Raw genomic sequence first — 6,374 nt, 5'->3', positions numbered from 1 at the left:
ATCAGTGTTAAGTTTCATATCAATGTTAAGTTGCATATATATACATATATATATGTATATATGTATATATGATATTAGCTCTTTATCAGAGGTTTCATTTGCAAATATCTTCTTCCATTCAATTGGTTGCCTTTTTGTTCTATTGATGGTTTCTTCTGCTGTGCAGAACATTTTAAGTTTGATGTGGTCCCATTCATTTATTTTTGCTTTTACTTCCCCTTGCCTTTGGGGTTAAAATCACAGAAACCTCTCTGAGACCAAAGTCCATAAGTTGAACCTATATTTGCTTCTATGTATTTCATTGTTACAGGTCTTATACCAAGTCCTTAATCCATTTTGAGTTAACTTTTGTGTATGGTGTCAGATAGCAGTCTAATTTCATGTTTTTGTTTTTAAGAAAAGATTGGCCATGTGAACTTCTAAAATAAGTGTATTAAATCTGGCTGAACAGAGAAAGTAAAGAGTACCCCGATCCCCAAGAGGAATTATGGCCTTTGTTCACGTAAAGTACTTCAGATGATGAACAAAACTACCTAGTATACAGGCTCTGTGTGATCTTCTTAGAGTAAATTTTATTTTGGCTTTACTAGATGAAAATAATGTTACAATATGTGTGTGTTAGGAATGTAAATATATTTGATATCAAAGGATGGAACGTTGCCTTTTCATCATGAGTTATCATGAAAAAAATCTTTGTCACTCTGCCTTGTATAAGGCTACTTTCTAGCTCTTAACCCATGAAAGCCTCTAAAAATCAATGAATAATTTATGAAATATTTGCCACATTTACTTCTTGTGTCCCAGCACTGTGTCTGGCAGTTGAATGACTGGCAAGACGTCTCAAAATAATACGAATAGCTTGGTCCACTGAGATAAAACAGGCTGTGGAAATAAAGAGTGAAACAAACTAACTGTTGACACGGGAACAGGCATAAGGGCCCAGGGCATACCCAGCACAGAGATTCAGCAGCAGAATCTCTGACAGAAGCAAGGTAATGATTAGATGACATTTGCAGTATTTCCACCGTAGTGCTCATTCACCACAATTAATCAGAATCCCTAAATATATCAGGCATGATAGATCGTCTGCCACATTTGCAGATGTTGTCTGACATATAAAACAAGGCCTGTGGGTTTGTTTAGCACGTTCCAGCTTCCTAGGATATATATAGTTTTATTTCACTGGCCTTCATGAAGTTGCACTTTTCTAAAATAATACTAAGTTTATGATTTTAATTATTTATTATTCAATTCTTATATTTCCAATCACAGAAAGTGTCTATATTCAATTCTTGGTTCTAAATAATTATCAATAAAAACAGGAGTACATATACCCACAAAAAAATCCTTTCCAGGGTTTCAAGGGAAAGACAGGTGAAAAATCTACAGCTGAGGGCTATGGGTTTTTTTCAGAGCCTTGTCATTTAATTAAGTCCCAGTTCTGGTATTATCTAATGTTAAAAACAAGACAGTAGTCCCCAAGTGGAGTCACTTATGCTAAGCCCCATGTCACCTAACCGAGACAAAATTTAACTTAATTATAATTTCTGCTGTCCCAGAAATGGAATCTTAAACCAGTCAATCAAGAATTACCTGGTCAGCACTAATGAGATAATCTGCCTGCTAGACCCCTGCTGTCCCCTAAAGGAAAGTGACCATGCTACAACCAGTCTACTTTGTGCTAGTATAATTTCCTGTCTTCGCTTCCTCCTGCCTATAAAAGTCTTTCCTTGTATATAGCTTTTTGGCGCTCCTTTCTATCTGCTAGATGAGATGTTGCCCAACTCATGAACAGTTGAATAAAGACAATAAGATCTTTAAAATTTACTCAGTTGAATTTTTTTTTTTTTACAGTGATACACCCTACTGTAGGTTTAAAGCCTGAGGTGACCTTGTTGTCAAGAACAAAGGTACCTCTCTGGTGTTGAGGTCATCCTCCCAAACAGAATGGGGTCATAGGAGGGCCATAGGAGGAATGGGGCCTCAGTCATCCTGGGCATGACCAGAATCTCACAGAGAGATGGCCGCTAGAAGGATTTCATTAAGATATTTACTCAGGTGCTGGCCAAGGACTAGGAGATCTTGAGAGCCTTCCCTAACTCACATTAAGAGAAATAGAAGAAATTCTAAATACCTACTCTGTGCCAGGCAGTAGGCCAGGCATCTACTGTGTGCCAAGGGTAGAGCCTGAGGTTTCTTCTCACAACAGCTAGGCTTGAGAATCACTGATCTAGAACAAAGAATGCAAACTGGTTTGACTCCATGCCAAATTCTATCAGTTGGTAGTAGCTTCTGGGGACAGGCATTGAGAAGGATTCTGAGACCATAAAAGGACTCAGTAGGAAAAATATTGGAATCAACCAAGGGTGTCTGCATGGACCCCGTAGGAGAGAGCTGCAGCTCGCTTGTCTCACATCAGCTATTCCTAAACTAGAGTAAGTTCACGTACAGCTACATACAAAGCTATGTTATCAGACATGAGTGATTTGTAGACAAAAAAATAAGTAAATAAATAAATAAATAAATAAATAAATAATTCTAGCTAGATTTGAGGTTTTATTCTGAGGAGTGTTTCTCAAAGTAAAGACAGAGGACTATCTGTCTCAGAATCCCTGGGATGGACTCAAACTCTGCATTTTTAATTAACTCAGTTGATTTTTATGAACACAAATGTTTCAAACCAGCATAAAAATCCTTAAGGATTTTATACAGAAAGATTGCTTGGCCTACAGGTACAAGGTCTTCCTGGGAGCAAGAAGGTGGACAGAATTCACTGACCACCTTTTCTACTAGTACCTCTTTTCCAAGTTACCAATCTGTCACTCTGTTGTCATGTTACATTGTAAGATTGCATCTTATTTTATCTTTATTCCATTTCAGATTGGCGTATTTGGGGGAGATATTCCAATCTTATCGGTAGTAATATATTTTCAATTCTCCTTATAAGGTGAAGTTGCCCCAGGGTGATTTACAAACAGTACTAATCACATTTTGTTATGTGATGTCTTCATTCTACTTACCATGATTCTCCATGATCTTACTTCTCAATTCTGGAAGTAATTTATTTGGGGCCCACAGAGCATTTCTGATGACTAGAAATAATACCTATTAATTAATGTTGAAGATGGTAAGACACTTAAATACTTTTTACCAAAGGCGAAAAAGGAGCTATCTTAGAAAGGTGGTGTAATAAAAATGATGTTTGAGGTTGAGATTAGGGTTAGTTAATACAGAGATCTAGAGAACAGAAGTAGTTACCATTGACCAACTCAATTACCATTGTAGTAATTTCTAGACAGGATAATTAGGAAGTGAAAAGTGAACAAGAAGGGCCAAAGCAAAGAAATAAAGTCTAAATAGGAATTGGAGATGGAATTGAATTTAGGAGCTAAAGAAAACAGAGTTCAAAATGACCCAAAGCTTGCCCTTAGAATAGTAGCTCTGCGATGTTAGTAGGGAATTTAGGAAGCCAGGGGCCTTTTATACACTTTAAAAGACACTTTTTCAAATCTTCCATGCACTTTCTTTGAATTTTCCACATCTTGTTTTTACTAAAGAGCTAAAATTGAATTTAATACTTCTACAAGGGCCTGTCTAGTATGGAAGGAAGAAGGAAGGAAGGAAGGAAGGAAGGAAGGAAGGAAGGAAGGAAGGAAGGAAGGAAGGAAGGAAAGAAGGAAAGAAGGAAAACTAATAATAAATTCATAAAAATATTTGCCTCCACCTCCCATTTCTATCATTATTAGGTTATATACAATTAAATAGAAATAAATCATTGTCTGACTCTGTATATTCATTCTGTAATTCATCCTGACCTCCAACTTCAGTTCTATCAACCCTATTTGTCCTGCTGTCTATGTCATTGTATGGGGCAGCAGCCCCTTGTATTTGTGCTTTGGAAAAAAGGCTGTCCAAGAAAGACTAAAGCTGAACTCTGTTAAGGAGATACTATTAGGTTGGTGCAAAAGTAATTGCGGTTTTTGCAATTATTTTTAACCTGTTAAACTGCAATTGCTTTTGCACCAACCTAATACAATAAAATATGTGTATGCTTCTGGGAGAGAAATTTCAAATGCCAAAACTTCATATTCATAATAACAATAGGGCCTGCTGAGCATTTGGACAAATTTAGCTCACTCTCTGATTCCTGCAGTTGACCCCTCCTACGCTACTGTGCTGTGCCAGCATTCATTACATGTAATATGCTGGCTAACGTCTTTGCAGGGCCTGGAAGAGCAGCTTAAGGGCTTGAGGGTGCGCACGTATGAAGAAAGGCTTTCCAAAAGGAAAACTTTCTTCCTGGAACTCTTAGTGGTTTGGCCTAAAAGCTTTTTGAAAAGACAGCATCTTTGCCTTATGTTCTTCCTCACCAGTTATTGTTTTAGTTTCAGAGAGCCAGTTTTACAAATCGGCTTCTCTCAGTTAGTCCAGTGAGCTGCCTGGAGGAGGTCGAATGTTTACCACCTTGTTTAGGATTCTGAACTGCAGGAGCAGAGGTGAAGCAGGGTAGGAAAGAGGCCAAGATATGCTTGTCTAAAAACCAAAGAGCACCACTTTGGAAGGTACTTTTTCTCCTGAGACTCCTGACTTTTAATTAATAGTTAAAGATTCCCTTTATTGCATAATCTTTTCCCATCTCAATCTGTTTGTGATTTGAATTTTTTAGCTAACTTGACCATAAATGTCTTCCTAACTGAAGGCATGATCACGTGGACACACAGTTCAGGGTTCTTCATTAATAGCAACAGAGGTCTTCATTTCAGTTCTAGACCACCACTACCTAATCCATTTGTCAGCTGCCACATGACCTACATGTGCAAAGTGATTCAAAGGGTTTGGATAGTGTAACAAAATCACTTCCTAATGACATGTAGTTCCTTATGTGTTTTCCAGGACATACTAAGTTTTTTCCTCTACAACATTGTATCTTATTCTCATACAACTCTCCAAATTCAGTTTATGTCCCACCACCTAACTATTTATAAATCAGAGGGTTTGGTTATCAGTGGAAGCAAAGACAATGGGATTCTTAGAGACAAAAATTAAATGGCACTATTCATGACAGAAGAGCTTCAAGCCAAGGACTTTAGATTTTTAAAACTCTTGGGCATGGTTATTTCTATTGTAAGCTTATTCATCAAGTTATATTAATGTGACAATTAAACATTTGGGTCTTTGAGCTCCCTTTTTTGATTCAGCACTCACCAAGTCACCTTTTGATTATGATTTGATTGCCTCGAGGGAAAAATTGAATGTATCTTCTAGACTTGGAATAGATTCATTTCAGGGACACATACAATTCTACTACCAATAAAACTAGGAAAGTTATAGTTTAATATATCAGTCTCATGAGCTTGGTTCCCATGAGCTCAGTCCTAAGAGATGAACCCACTCTTCGTGGGCCAATTAAAATCAAGTGTTTAAGTTTGTAAAACAGAGGACCAGTCTCTGGGCCATGTAAATCCACCAACATAAATGAACAACACATTATGAGACTTCTTGAAAGCCAACAAGCCAACCATTTTCTAGGCAGATACACATTCGCTCTATATCATTTTGTTGAGCTACTAGGCCCTTTGCCACTTTAAATTGCTTTTCTGACATTTAGCTACATTCAGCTACCCAGGCAGAAACTTAGCAACATTGGATTATTCACATCTTTGCTGAATAAAATCTTCTTCCCCAAATTTATAGATCAATTGCCAGGTAAGTGTTCCTCAGCTATTATCAATGTAGCTTGGCTGTGTTAAGAATGTTTCAGAACCCCAGACCAATGACAGTAGCTTTCCGCTACCCATTTGTTTTGTGGCTCCCTTAAATGAATGACTTCTGTCATATTTCCTTGTCCTCCAATAAGCCACTATTAAATTTCTGATGCCACTCCTTCAGTTCATTGACTAGGTTAGGGTTGTCCATTTTTCAAAATAAATGATGCTGTGTATGTCTCAATACTGTGTATTTTTTGACATGATGGAGAAAAAAAGCCTATAAAATTACACCTACGTACTCCTACTGACACATGATCAACCATTTGACCAGTGACCCAACATACTGCATCTTGTGTGGAAACAGTACCCTGGCTGTCTCAGGGTCATGTGTAAAGCCAAAAAGACCCCCCTCTACAAGAAAACATATTAGTCAAAATACTCTGAGCTGGTCATAGTCGATTTTGTCTGCTTTAGATTGGTATCGTTTTCCTTCAAGGAACTCAAGATACCAAAGAACATTTAATTTCCTTGGCTTTCCGTTTCTGGACTCCCAGACACTAGCAATGCCAGGTGTTTAAATATTTGGCTATTGAATTAATTCAATGATAAATTATTTTGAATTTTGGTTTTCTGTTCTCTAATTTGTTTTATATCCTCCTCTATATT

This window comes from Rhinolophus hipposideros, assembly GCF_964194185.1.
Source record: "Rhinolophus hipposideros genome assembly, chromosome: 6".
NCBI lineage: Eukaryota > Metazoa > Chordata > Mammalia > Chiroptera > Rhinolophidae > Rhinolophus > Rhinolophus hipposideros.
This window is presented reverse-complemented; position numbering follows the sequence as displayed.